This window comes from Dendrobates tinctorius, unplaced genomic scaffold (genome assembly GCF_039654945.1).
Source record: "Dendrobates tinctorius isolate UK_male_01 unplaced genomic scaffold, ASM3965494v1 ptg000165l, whole genome shotgun sequence".
Classification (NCBI taxonomy): Eukaryota; Metazoa; Chordata; class Amphibia; order Anura; family Dendrobatidae; genus Dendrobates; species Dendrobates tinctorius.
Window position 1 is genome coordinate 18547297 of NW_027361832.1, and position 14154 is coordinate 18561450.

The 14154-nt window shown below is 43.0% G+C and overlaps 2 protein-coding genes across 3 annotated transcripts in view; one reads left to right on the forward strand and one right to left on the reverse strand.

The window, feature by feature from the left end:
- Nucleotides 1-4297, reverse strand: part of CPNE3 (copine 3) — a 120856-nt gene extending 116559 nt beyond the window's left edge. The window contains exon 1 of one of the 2 annotated variants that reach the window (XM_073550541.1): nucleotides 4170-4297. The gene's annotated coding sequence lies outside the window, so the exon portion shown is untranslated. Of the gene's footprint in view, nucleotides 1-4040 lie in introns of both variants that reach the window. The other variant, XM_073550542.1, reaches the window with a different exon arrangement.
- RMDN1 (regulator of microtubule dynamics 1) overlaps nucleotides 4230-14154 on the forward strand; it is a 40575-nt gene continuing 30650 nt past the window's right edge. Inside the window, exon 1 of the mRNA XM_073550545.1 lies at nucleotides 4230-4248. The gene's annotated coding sequence lies outside the window, so the exon portion shown is untranslated. The remainder of the gene's footprint in view (nucleotides 4249-14154) is intronic.

Consider the following 14154-nt stretch of genomic DNA (forward strand, 5'->3'; position numbering starts at 1 on the left):
AGTAAAACACTTATATTGCTGAAACCATTCAGTGTCTGATACATGCTGCTTGAACCACGGGCAGCATGTACCAGCTGTAACGATCCCTTTAAACTCAGTACAAGTGTATTTTTATTACATATTTTGCAGATCAGAATTAACCAATCAAGTCTATGGGTATTCCATAAAAATGGAAGACTTCATAGAATCATAGAATGTTAGAGTGGTTATTGACCTCCAGGGTCATCGAGTCCATCCCTCTGTCAATGCAGGATTCACCAAACCATCTCAGTCAGATGTCTGTCCAGCCTCTGTTTGAAGACTTCCATTGAAGGATAACTCACCACCTCTCATGGCATCCTGTTCCACTCATTGATCACCCTCACTGTCAAAGATCTAATATCTAATCTGTATCTTCTCCCTTTCAGTTTCATTTCATTGCTTCTCGTGCTTCCATGTGCAAATGAGAATAATGATGATCCCTCTACTGTGACATCCCTTCAGATATTTGTAGAAAGCTATTAAGTCTCCTCTTTGCCTTCATTTTGCAAGCTAAACATTCCTAGATATTTTAAGGCCATGTTCAGTGTTTGTAAGCCAAAATCAGGAGTGGGACAATCACAGGAAAAGTATACTAGAAAAACACATTCCTGGTATTGGCTTACAAATACTGAACGTATAAACGTGGCCTAACTGTTCCTCATAGGACACAATTTACAGTCCATTCACCATCCTTGTAGCTCTTCTCTGAACTTGCTCCAGTTTATCATGTCTTTTTTAAAATGTTGTGCCTAGAACTGGACATAGTATTCCAGTTGCGGCCTGACCTGGAGTAGAGGGGGATAATTACACGTGATCTAGACTCTATGCTTCTCTTAACACATTCCAGAACTGTGTTTGCCTTTTTTGCTGCCGCATCACACTGTTGACTCATGTGCAGTCTGTGATGTTAGTAGTTTTCACACGTGCTGTTGCCTAGTTCTATTCCTCCCATTCTGTAGATGTAATTTTATTTTTTTTTGCCCAGATGTAGAATCTTGCATTTCTCCTTATCAAATAACATTCTATTAGTCGCTGCCCATTGTTCCAGCTTATCTAGATCCTTTTGAGTCCTTTTTCGGTCTTCTCTAGTGTTAGGCTGGAGTCACACATAGCGACTCACCAGCAATCCTGACAACTATATCAATGTGTCAGGATCGCTGGTGAATCGCTATGTGATCGCTGGTGAGCTATCAAACAGACAGCTTCACCAGCGATCAGCACAGCGACGCCCAGCGTCGCTGTGCACGTTAGTAACCAGCGCGCTGATGCAGGAAGCTGGTAACTAACGTACACATCGGGTATCTAAGGATGCACGTCCCTTAGATACCCGATGTGTACATTAGTTACCAGCAGATCGCTGGTCTCCCGCCTGTCACACGCAGCGATGTGTGGTGGCCAGCGGGAGACCAGTGACCAAAAAAAAGTCCTGGCCCTTCCTGCAGCGATCAGCGATACCGGCAGGGGGGTCGGTTGCTGATCGCTGTCACACACAGCGATCTCGCTGGTGAGATCGCTATGTGTGACGGGGCCTTTAGCTATCCCTCCTAGCTTTCCATTGTCTGTAAATTTGATTACTTTACCTTCAGTTCCCTTATCTAGATCATTTATAAAAATGTTGAACAACACTGGGGCCAGGACAGAGGCTTATGGTACCCCACTTCAAACACTCTTCCAATTGGATGTGCAACCATTTATTACCTCTCTTTAAAAGGGAACTGGTCACCAGTTTTGTGACATAGCAGATAAAAATATCACCTTATTCAGCATCTGCTATGCATTCCCTAAATCCTTTATAGAACCCCTGACTCCCCTTGTATACTCCCGAAAACCTTTTTTAATTTCTCTCGTGCTGTATAGTAATCGTCTCAGTCTGATCCGATGGGCGTGGTTTCAGGCCTCGCCATCCCTCCCCGGCTTCTGCTCGCCGTACAATCACTGAGCCAGTTATGTTTCCAAAGTGCTTTGTCTGCCTGATTATTGTGATTGGCTACATCGGTCCTTCGATTTGAGGTTTTTTTCTGTTTTTTGGCTTCATACTCAAGTTGCCTTAAAATAAACTTTTGAACATGAGGTCAATGTGATGTGAACAAATCCTAACCTACTTTCAGTTTAAAAACCCTTAATGTCCAATGACGTGCACAGTCCGTCATCAGACATCTCCCCTGCTTTGATGAGGGCTCCGACGCTGAGCCCGCATCAAAGCCGGGACATGTCAGCTGTTATGAACAGCTGACATGTGCCCGCAATAGGCGCGAGTGGAATCGCTGTCCGCCCGCACCTATTAACTAGTTAAATCCCCGCTGTCAAAGCTGACAGCGGGCATTTAAATAGCATTTCCGGCCGCCGGGCCGGAAATGACCTCATCGCCGACCCCCGTCACGTGATCGGGGGTCGGCGTCATGTTGACTGGACAACCAGAGGTCTCTATGAGACCTCTATGGTTGTTCCAGGCATATGGCTTTCAGCGCCACCCAGTGGTCGGCGCTGAAAGCACAGCAGTAAATCTGCTACATATGGGCGATCTGCTCATCGCCCATATGTAGCAGAGCCGATCGGGTTGCGCATGCTTCTAGCCTCCTATGGAGGCTATTGAAGCATGCCAAAAGTAAAAAAAAAAAAAAAAAAAAAGTTTAAAAATAAAAAAAATTTTTTTAAAAAAACTAAAAGTTCAAATCACCCCCCTTTCAAAATAAAGCAGTAAAAAAAAATCCCACATGCACATATTAGGTATCGCCGCGTTCAGAATCGCCCGATCAATAAAAACAAAGCATTAACCCGATCACTAAACGGCGTAGCGAGAAAAAAAATTCAAGACGCCAGAATTACGTTTTTTTTGGTCGCCAAGACATTGCATTAAAATGCAATAACGGGCGATCAAAAGAATGCATCTGCACAAAAGTGGTATCATTAAAAACGTCAGCTCGGTGCGGAAAAAATAAGCCCTCACCCGACCCCAGATCATGAAAAATGGAGACGCTACGGGTCTCGGAAAATTGCGCAATTTTTTTAACAAACTTTGGAATTTTTTTTCACCACGTAGATAAAAGGACATAGACATGTTTGGTGTCTATGAACTCGTAATGACCTGGAGAATCATAATGGCAGGTCAGATTTAGCATCTAGTGAACCTAGCAAAAAAATCAAGTGTGGGATTGCACTTTTTTTGCAATTTCACCGCACTTGGAATTTTTTTCCCGTTTTCGAGTACACGACATGGTAAAACCAATGGTGTCATTTAAAAGTACAACTCGTCCCGCAAAAAATAAGGGCTCATATGGCCAAATAGACGGAAAAATAAAAAAAAGTTATGGCTCTGGAAAGAAGGGGAGGGAAAAATGAAAAAGCAAAAACCAAAAATACCCCTGGTCATTAAGGGGTTAAAAATAATAATAATAATAATAATAATAATAATAAATAAGAAGGAAAACAAAAGCCAAACATGAGATAAAAACTTTTTTTAAAAAGTGAAGCTGATGTGTGAATGTGTCCCATAAAGTGCAGGCTCATCTACAGCTGTGATGCATGGAGGACATTAATTATTGTATCCTGGAGGACAATTCCACGTAAAACCACAGAGGCATCTGATAAACATTAAAATATACAATGTGTACGCAACACACAGGAAAGGCTAGAATAGGCCAAACCTTAAACCAATAATTCCTTAGCCAAGTCCCATAGTAAATAACGATACACACACATATTACAGTGCACAGTATTGTCCCCATATTAAATACTGTATATATGGAGCATATATACATTTGTACTGCTGTGTGCGGTATGGTATCACTATGGCAGTACAGAAGAATATTCAGGATTGAGAGTCCTCAGTGGTTGATACCTTTTAATGGCTAACTGAAAAGATGGTGACACATTGCAAGCTTTCCAGACTACTCAGGTCTCTTCATCAGGCATAGACTAATACAAAATCAGAAGAATCACATATATATGCACAATACAGCACAGAAATAACGCAATAGATAAGTGACGTGAAGCAGAATTGTCACACTGGCAGTACATACATTCGCAGTGTAACTTTTCGGGGCCTCACTCTTGTAGCGCACTGTGACAGCACTGCAATGGGCAAATGCAGATACACCACACCCAGCCATGCAGAGAGGAGCCAGCACCCAGCTGGCCCAGGCACCCACCTCTGTCAGCAGCCCTGGGCGGTGTCCCCTCCTGAGTCCTGACTTTCTGCTGTGCTTGTGTGTTATGTAGTGAGCTGAGGTAAATCTTCCCTCCCTCTCCCTCCCTCACTGCTCCCCTCCCAGCACTCTCTCACACCAGTGACAGGATTTCCTACACTCTCCTAGTCCCCATAGCAGAGAGCGGTCTCATAGTGGGGCCGTGTGCTCGGCCTGCACCGCCCGCCTGAATGACCAGGGTTAGGCCGGGCTCACACACACGGGGGTTATCTGTGTCCTCTACAGATGTTACATGTAATATACAGTCAGGACGTATAATTCTGAGAACGCACAGACATATTACACAATGTGAACGGGTCAGGCCGGGATCAGACCGACGTATTTAATTGTCCGTATACGGACCACGATTCCCAAACGTGTCTATGAAGCCACGTTCACCATGCAGACGATGTGACGGGTTTCTATTATACTTTTCCTCTGATTGTCCCACTCCTGGTCTTACAAATACTGACCAAATACTGACCGTGTGAACGTGGCCTGAAGCTGTAAATTCAGGCTGTGTGCCCACGATGCGTTTTGTTAAGCGTTTCCGCACCGTTTGAGCCCGCTCAGACGCTGCAGAAATGCATCAAATTAATTAGCATGCGTTTTTGGCTTTTTGTGCCAATGCATGCGTTTTTAACCACTCAGGAATCGCTTTAGCCATCCCCAATGATCCCAGAAATCGCGTGTCAAAAAACGCGTCAAAAACGCATCAAAAATCGCGGAAAAAGACGAGCGGTTTCTGGGAAAGGGGATCCTTTTCCTGAGCGTTTAAAAACGCTAGCGTGGGCACATAGCCTCAATGCGTGAGGTCTGTCATTCGGCCAAGCATTGCGATCCATGTACACACCAGGAGTGCTGCATCCCTCTATAAGACTTTTAACAATTTTTGAATTTTCAGAACCAGTTAAATCTGTTTTTTGGCCCATTTTGCCAGTGGAAAACAAGCCGCCTAATATTTCAGCACTTTGGAATGCCTTTACATATTCTTATGGTTCTGAGGCTATTTTCTCATAACAGCTTGTACTCTATGTTAACCCCTTAACCCCCGAGGGTGGTTTGCACGTTAATGACCAGGCCAATTTTTACAATTCTGACCACTGTCCCTTTACTCTGGAACGCTTCCATGGATCCCGGTGATTCTGACATTGTTTTCTCGTGACATATTGTACTTCATGCTAGTGGTAAAATTTTCATATAACTTGCGTTTATTTGTGAAAAAAACGGAAATTTGGCTAAAATTTTGAAAATTTCGCAATTTTCCAACTTTGAAAATTTTTATGCCCTTAAATCACAGAGATACGGCACACAAAAAACTTAATAAGTAACATTTCCCACATGTTTACTTTACATCAGCACAATTTTGGAACCCAAATTTTTTTTTCTTAGGAAGTTATAAAGGTTAAAAGCTGACCAGCGATATCTCATTTTTGCAACACCATTTTATTTTTACGGACCACATCACATTTGAAGTCACTTTGAGGGGTTTATATGATAGAAAATACCCAAAAGTGACACCATTCTAAAAACTGCACCCCTTAAGGTGCTCAAAACCATATTCAAGAAGTTTATTAACCCTTCAGGTGCTTCACAGGAATTTTTTGAATATTTAAAAAAAAATGAACATTTAACTTTTTTTCACAAAAAAAATACTTCAGGTCCAATTTTTTTATTTTACCAAGGGTAACAGGAGAAGTTGGACTGCAAAAGTTATTGTGCAATTTGTCCTGAGTACGCTGATACCTGATATGTGGGGGGAACCACTGTTTCGGCGCATGGCAGACCTCAGAAGGGAAGGAGCGCCGTTTGACTTTTTCAATGCAAAATTGGCTAGAATTCAGATCGGACACCATGTCACGTTTGGAGAGCCCCTGATGTACCTAAACAAGTGACCCCATTTTGGAAACTAGACCCCCCAAGGAACTTATCTAGATGTGTGGTGAGAACTTTGAACCCCCAAGGGCTTCACAGAAGTTTATAACGTACAGCCGTACAATTAAAAAATCATATTTTTCCACAAAAATGATCTTTTCACCCCCAATTTTTATTTTCCCAAGGGTAACATGACCCTAAAAGTTATTGTGCAATTTGTCCTGAGTACGCTGATACCCCACATGTGGGGGTAAATCACTATTTGGGCTCATGGCAGAACTCGGAAGGGAAGCAGCGCCATTTGACGTTTTTGACTGGAATTGAGATCGGACACCATGTCGCGTTTGGAAAGCCCCTGATGTACCAAAACAGTGGAAACCCCCCACAAATTACACCATTTTGGAAACTATACCCCCAAGGAACTTATCAAGATGTGTGGTGAGCACTTTGAACCCCCCCAGTTCTTCACAGAAGTTTATAACGCCCGGGCGTGAAAATAAAAAAATCGTATTTTTTCCACAATCATGATCTTTTAGTCACCAATTTTTTAATTTTCCCAAGGGTACCAGGAGAAATTGGACCCCAAAAGTTGTGGTCCAATTTGTCCTGAGTACGCTGATACCCCAAATGTGGGAGAAAACTACTGTATGGGCACACGTCGGGGCTCGGAAGGGAAGTAGTGACGTTTTGGAATGCAGACTTTGATGGAATGGTCTGCGGGTGTCATGTGCGTTTGGAGAGCCCCTGATGTACCTAAACTATTGAAACTCCCCACAAGTGACCCCATTTTGGAAACTAGACCCCCCCCGGAACTTATCTAGATGTGTGGTGAGCACTTTGAACCCCCAAGTGCTTCACAGAAGTTTATAACGCCTGGGCGTGAAAATAAAAAAAACATTTTTTCCACATAAATGATATTTTTGCCCCCAATTTTTTATTTTCCTAAGGGTAACAGGAGAAATTGGACCCCAAAAGTTGTTTTGCAATTTGTCCTGAGTACGCTGATACCCTAAATGTGGGGGTAAAACACTATATGGGCACATGGCAGAGCTTGGAAGGGAAGGAGCACCATTTGACTTTTTCAACGCAGAATTGGCTGGAATTGAGATCAGACGCCATGTTGCATTTGGAGAGCACCTGATGTGCCCAAACAGTGGAAACCCCCAATTATAACTCCAACCCTAACCCCAACACACCCCTAACCCTAATCTCAGCCTTAACCCTAGCCCTAGCACTAGCCCTGGCCCTAACCCTAGCCCTAACCCTAACGGGAAAATGGAAATAAATACATTTTTTTTATTCTATTATTTTTCCCTAACTAAGGGGGTGATAACGGGGGGTTTCATTTACTATTTATGGCGGTTTTTATGTTTGGCAGCTGTCACACGCTAAAAAACGCTTTTTATTGTAAAAATAGTTTATGCATCACCACATATTGAGAGCTATAATTTTTCCATATTTTGACCCACCGAGTCATGTGAGGTCTTATTTTTTGCGGGACGAGTTGACGCTTTTATTGGTATCATGTTCGGGCACGTGACATCTTTTGATCGCCTTTTATTCCGATTTTTGGGACGCAGAATGATCAAAAACCAGAGTTTCATGAATTTCTTTTGGGGGGGTGCATTTACACCGTTCCGCGTGCGGTAAAATTGATAAAGCGCTTTTATTCTTCGGGTCAGTACGGTTACAGCGATACCTCATTTAGGTCTTTTTTTATGTTTTGGCGCTTTTATGCAATGAAAACAATTTTATATAAAAAATAATTATTTTTGCATGGCTTTATTCTGCGAGCTATAACTTTTTTATTTTTTCACCGATGACGCTGTATGGTGGCTCGTTTTTTGCGGGACAAGATGATGTTTTCAGTGGTACCATGTATATTTATATGCGTCTTTTTGATCGCGCGTTATTGCGATATGATAATAAATCATTATTTTTTGCTTCGTTTTTGATTTTTATTTTTTAAGGGGTTCACTAAAGGGGTTAACTAATGGGACAGTTTTATAGGGCGGGTCGTTACGGACGCGGCGATACCAAATATGTGTACTTTTATTGTTTTGGTTTTTTTTATTTCCAAAAAATGAATTTATTTGGGAATATTTTTTTTTTTAATTTATTTAGCGATTTTTTAAAAATTATTTTTACACTTTTTTTTTTTTAACTTTATTACATTGTCCCAGGTGGGACATCACTGTCCAGTGACAGATCGCTGATCTGTCACATCACAGATCACTGTGACAGATCAGCGATCTGTCACAGGCACTGCACAAGGCTTCCTCCTTGCCTGCGCTTTGCAGGCATGAGGAAGCCAGCTCCCTGCAGGCCCCCGAAGGTCCCCGTCGCCATCTTGGATTCAGGGACCTGCAGGGATGGAGCCCCCCGCAGCAGCACTGCACATTGCGCTGCTGTGGGGGGCTCAGGGAAGCACGGAGGGAGCCCCCTCATGTTTGATCGCAGTGTGCAATGGGTTAACGTGTGTCAGGTGTCAGCTGTGATAATCAGCTGACACCCGGCAGCGATCAGCGGCGCTCATCACGTGGGCGCCACTGATCGCTGTGACGTACTATCCCGTCCCTGGTGATTAAGTCCCAGGGCACATGGATGGGATAGTACATCACATGACAGAAAGGGGTTGATGATAAATTTAGGCAAATAAAGTTTATTAACAGAAACTGACAGGAAATGCATACTGTGGAGGACAGGACCAGTTCCTCCCACGTCACCAATGTGACGTAACTACACAGGCACAGCTCTCCGGCGCCCCCTTTGTCTCTCAGGTCAGTAAGGGAACTGCACCTAGAGCAAATGGCCGCCGGGGAGGAGAGGTCCTGTTACCCGCTGGGTATTCTAAGATTCATAATCAGAGTAAAAGCATCAGCCCAAGATTAAATTTATGGTTTAATTGCCTTAAGGGCGCACTAGATAATTGCAGAAATATACAGTGGAATTACAGTGGATTTGCAGTCAGATTAAAATATAACAATAAGGGTACTAAGATTAAGCTGGAGGTCAATTTACCAGATTGTAGGTTGCATGTGGGTGCCAGGAGCTCTGCAGTCCACAGGTACAAGAATCTTAGTTGCCGGACAGACCCCAAAGCGCGGGCCGCTGCTCCCCTTGGCAGATCTGTCCCCAGTTCCTTCTTAGATCATCATCGTCTGGTTCTTCTGTGAGAGAGTGAGTGTCTCTGCCATGTGCTGCTATTTCTTAAACATGCCGGGTTCCTCCCCCTGTGTCAGAGGGTGGGCTAATAATCTCCACCCTTTAGCTCCCTGCAGAACTTATTCCCAATATCTAAGAAAGGGGGTAACTTTCTACAGCATGATCGGATCAGGGCACGAGAGGTACCAGTGAATGCGGATTATTTTGCCTGTCGTGTGGAGAGCAAACATGTCCCCACTTGGTTACTGTGGAGGGCCAATCTCTATATCTCAGGTCCCAGAGCCCTCACCGACTCAGGAGTCGCACTGCCAGATGTGCGATTTCTTCAGGGTCACGCGGATATTTTTTTATGAGTCTATAACTCGAAAGGTGCGCTCATAATCCATGATCCTAGGATGGAGCCGGAGAGGCTGGGAGAGACAATGGATGTGTATTTCTGTGTCTAGCTGACCTGTATATTCTAATTGAGACCCCCAGGCACCTTCCTGCCCCATGCTGATGTGGCTCCTACTCAAGCTATGAAGTTCTGTTTTGGGCATTATCTCATTATCATACTAAAAGGCCTTGCTATTCAACATTGGAGCACTAAATCCTGCTTTCTTCAATATGCTTACAGGTCCTGGGGGGGGGTTGGAGCAGTTAACTCCTTCATCACACATGCTATAGATGCAAAGTAGAAAATATAAACCCTTGACAATAATTTAATCCAAAAATAACAAATAATTATTAGTACAAAGCTTATAATGAAAGCATACATAATAAAATGTGGTCATGATGTTGAGCAGCTAAAGAAACCAAACACTGGTATATAAACGTATAGTATCTTAGTAGCTCCAATGTGGCTAGCAAAGGGAACCAGTTATATATAAAAATATAAGAAAATATAGTCACATCTCTATATAATACCATGAAAAAAACATCAATCACAGATGGAGAATGGTTATAGATCATTTAAAAAGTGACGTAATATACCAGATACATTCCCTTCCTGCTATGGACAAGTACACACGAGTAGTAGTAAAGGTAAAGTGACCACCAAACGTATAATATCTCCTCACCGATTTTGTAAAACATGCATGACACATAAGATATTCACCATAAAATATAAACCAGCAGGAACCCATGGTTTCCGATCCACATTCAGCATATATCATGCACTGGCTGCACAATTTTAGCCATAAGTGCTTAACTTTGAAAGGCTACGACGTTTAAGAGAAAACAATTTAGAAGCCACTTGGGCCTCAACTGCACAAGAAATTAGTGGGACAGGCTGTGGAAGCATGGTTGACAAGCAATGTCTGACTTTCATTTGTTCATTTTCGTAGATTTTTTATTTATTATTACTTTTGTCAGATTCAAGTTATTTCTGTGACCATTGTGGGTTTTTCTGTCATTAAACGAGGGGTGCCAACAATTTTGACCACGTGATAATGGTAATTGTGGAGTGGAACTACACAGCTCCATCAATTGTACAGTGACTGGCCGGGAACTGCACATCCATGCCTATGTATGTGAGTAGGGATGGATCTTCTTCAGTACTCCAGTGCGGCCAGTACACAGTGACGGAGCTACGTAACATTATTCCGCTCCACAACTGATTGAGATCATCTCATCGACTGGGGTGTAAGGATAGGCCATCAATGTAAATGCCAAGCAACCCCTTTAAGGCTGGATAACAGGAGCACTATGATTTAGTGTTTTTTATAAACTTTATAAAAAGGAGTAAATTATATTGTTTTGATAGGTTGCTACTGGTAAGAATCAGATAACACAGCTACAAAATGGACGTACAACAGTCTGCAGCAGCAAAAAAAAATAGAAACTTTTTAATGAAGACTTATTGGAAAGTTGCTTAACTTTGCATTTAGGGAATAAATTCTTTGTGAAGGTATAGAGAGTTTTGAGCTGTTATAGAACCTAAAAAGGACCCTGTTAAAGGGAACCTGTCAGCAGGATTGTGCGCAGTAACCTACAGACAGTGTCAGGTCTGCATCGTTATACTGATTAAAATGATACATTGGTTTATGAAATCCGTCTTGTGGCTGTTCTTTAGGCTAAGTGCACACGTAGCAGAAATTTTCTGCTGAAAAACAGGACTCCCTTCCCAGAAACCGCGCGTTTTTTTCTGCTCGTTTTCACCGCGATTTTTGCGTGTTTTTTTCCGCGCGGTTTCTAGACACATGGAAAAAGCCAGAAACGCGAAGAAAACGTGAAATTAATGAGCATGCTGCGTTTTTTACCAGGATGCGGTTTTTTCGCAGTAAAAAACGCAGCAATGTGCACAAAAAATGCAAAATGCATAGAAATGAATGGGAAGCTTCTTTTTCGTTTTTTTTGCCAAAAAATCCGCGGGAAAAAACGCGAAAAAAAGCTGTGTGTGAACACAGCCTAAATCTTTATTTTCAGTTTTTAGTTAATGATACGCTCTTGCCCCGGGGTGGGCCTGGGGGCGGATTCATATGGTGCTCTCTTTAGGTATTCATAATGCAGACTGCTGACAGGTCGCTGATCCCTCACTGACCTGCCCCCTAGTTTGCATAATTAATATCTGTACATACTTTAAAAATAAAAAACCTGCAGGCAGGTACCAGCCGTGGCACCTGGTCTGCGGCATAATTGCATATTTCATGTTCCAATAATACATGTTCTTGATGTTATTCAGCGAGGAAAAAAAAAATCGATTTGCAAATGGCTCCCACCGCCATTTTTTTTTCAGTATGTACAGATATTCATTATGTAAACTAGGGGGCAGGTCACTGAGGGATCAGCGACCTGTCAGCAGTCTGCATTATGAATACCTAATCAGAGCACCACATGCAGACCCCCCTATAGACCACCCTGGGGCATGAGCATATCATTAACTCAAAACTGAAAATAATAATAATAATAATAAAGATTAAACAACAACCACAAGATGGATTTCATCAACGCAGGTATCACTTTAATCAGTATAACGGGGTTGACCTGACACTGTCTGTAGGTTACCGTGCACAATCCTGCTGACAGGTTCCCTTTAACCATACAGTCAAATACCATAGTTACACACTGTACACAAAACAATTATCAATTTAACTATTGAGGTGCAGTCCAAATGTACAGTGGTCCAGACATCTATGAATGCCAAGAGGCTCATAAATAATGAAGGATGTGCCCATCCCCAGCAGGTATAGGAAGAACATGCAGTGGAGGAAGCTAGGAGATTGCATTAGAGAAGCAGTTTGGGCAATACAGTGATGAAACTAAAGTACCGTAGTTGAATTTCAGTTAGCAGTGAGCTTCAATAAACAAGTAGAGATGGGTCGATGTCAACGATGCCAGTTTCAGAATACAGGATGCAGCATGGAAGCAATGGGAAGCGAGTTTGATAAGGGAGAACGTAGGCAGGACAGTAAGTACCTGGGGGATGATTGGTAGAAAAGAAATAATGGGCACATTTATCCGGATTTTTAAAAGTGCCGAGAAAGTGGCATAGCATGGCCAACAACACTCTGCATTCATGGGTTGTCCCAACATCACAGGATAGGTGATACATTGGTGATCGTTGGGTGTCCAACTGCAGGGACCTGCATGGATCCTGAGAACAGGTCTCTGGAGTCCCCTATTTAAGGAGTGATGGTCGCCCATGCGTACCAGCTTATTGCCTAGCGGGACTGATGGAGATAGATGAGCGCCAGCTCCGTCAGTCACATAGACAATGAATAAAGAGGTGGTGCGCATGCTTGATCTTTGCTCCATGGACTACAGAGCACCGTTCTCAATGTCATTTGTGTGTGGTGTGTATATACTACTAGTTATAGGGGTTTCGATTCAACTACTCACAGGAGGGTTTTTATTTTCCCTACACACATTTTCTACATTTGTACAAATATGCAATTACATGATTAAGTTTGAACAGGTGTCAGAGAATCACTACAGCACATATTACAGGGAAGCTAACCCTCCATGTGATGTGTACAGAGGATAAACACATGGAAGCTTTAGCCAGTGTGTCTCAATAAAAAATTAGTTACAACTACAGCGCTCTCTACTGACCAGGAATTAGCTAATCCATAATACAAAGAGATGACTTTAAAAGGTTGTTCTGGCTTGGGTTCAAGTCTACGGTCACTCCCTGCCATGCTGCAGTCAGGGAGCAGGATGCTGCCTTGTTTAGTGCGGCTCAAAGCTCAATGCTTGCTGCAAAACCCTCTAATAAAGTGATTCATAAGAACAATTATACTGCAAAGTTCATGCACTAGACTTCTTAAGGTTTGGTCGTCGGATGCTATTGGGACATTTAATAAACTAAAAGAGTGTGTCTCTGCGGTTTTGTCTCCATCATCTCCACCTCAGCTGGTTTCTGTTAATGACAGTTTGGGGTCTGAAGTGCAAAGGATTGTTGATTCTTTCGAAGTTCGTAATTCCCTCCAGTACCTCATTCATTGAAGTGGTTATGGACCGGAGGAGAGAGCCTGACTTCCTCCTCGAGCTGTAAACGCCAATCATCTGGTCACTGTCTTCCATCACAGGTTTTCTTGGAAACCTGGGGTCCGGTGGCCCCCCTAGAAGAGGGGATACTGTCACGATTCCTCTGTTCAGTGAGTGATTGTTATGCTGTCCTATGGAAACTAGGTAACGTCGAGTTGTTGTTGTTTTGATTGACAGCTCAGCTCTCCAATCTGTGACTGCAGGTGCAGGACTTTCTCCAGGTGTTCTGTGGCTTGCCCAATCTATTTAACTGAGCTGTCTGCCTGATCCCTGCTAGACGTAGCTTGTGCTTCCTGGTCAGTGTTTGCCAGGTTCTGTTGTGCTGCCTGTTTGCCTGTGTTCTGACTACCCCTTTGTCTTGACGGTTAATCGGTAGGCCGAAATACCTCTGTAGCGATGCAAGCTGATGACCTGCGGGGTGCGATCGTTGGAAATTAGCACA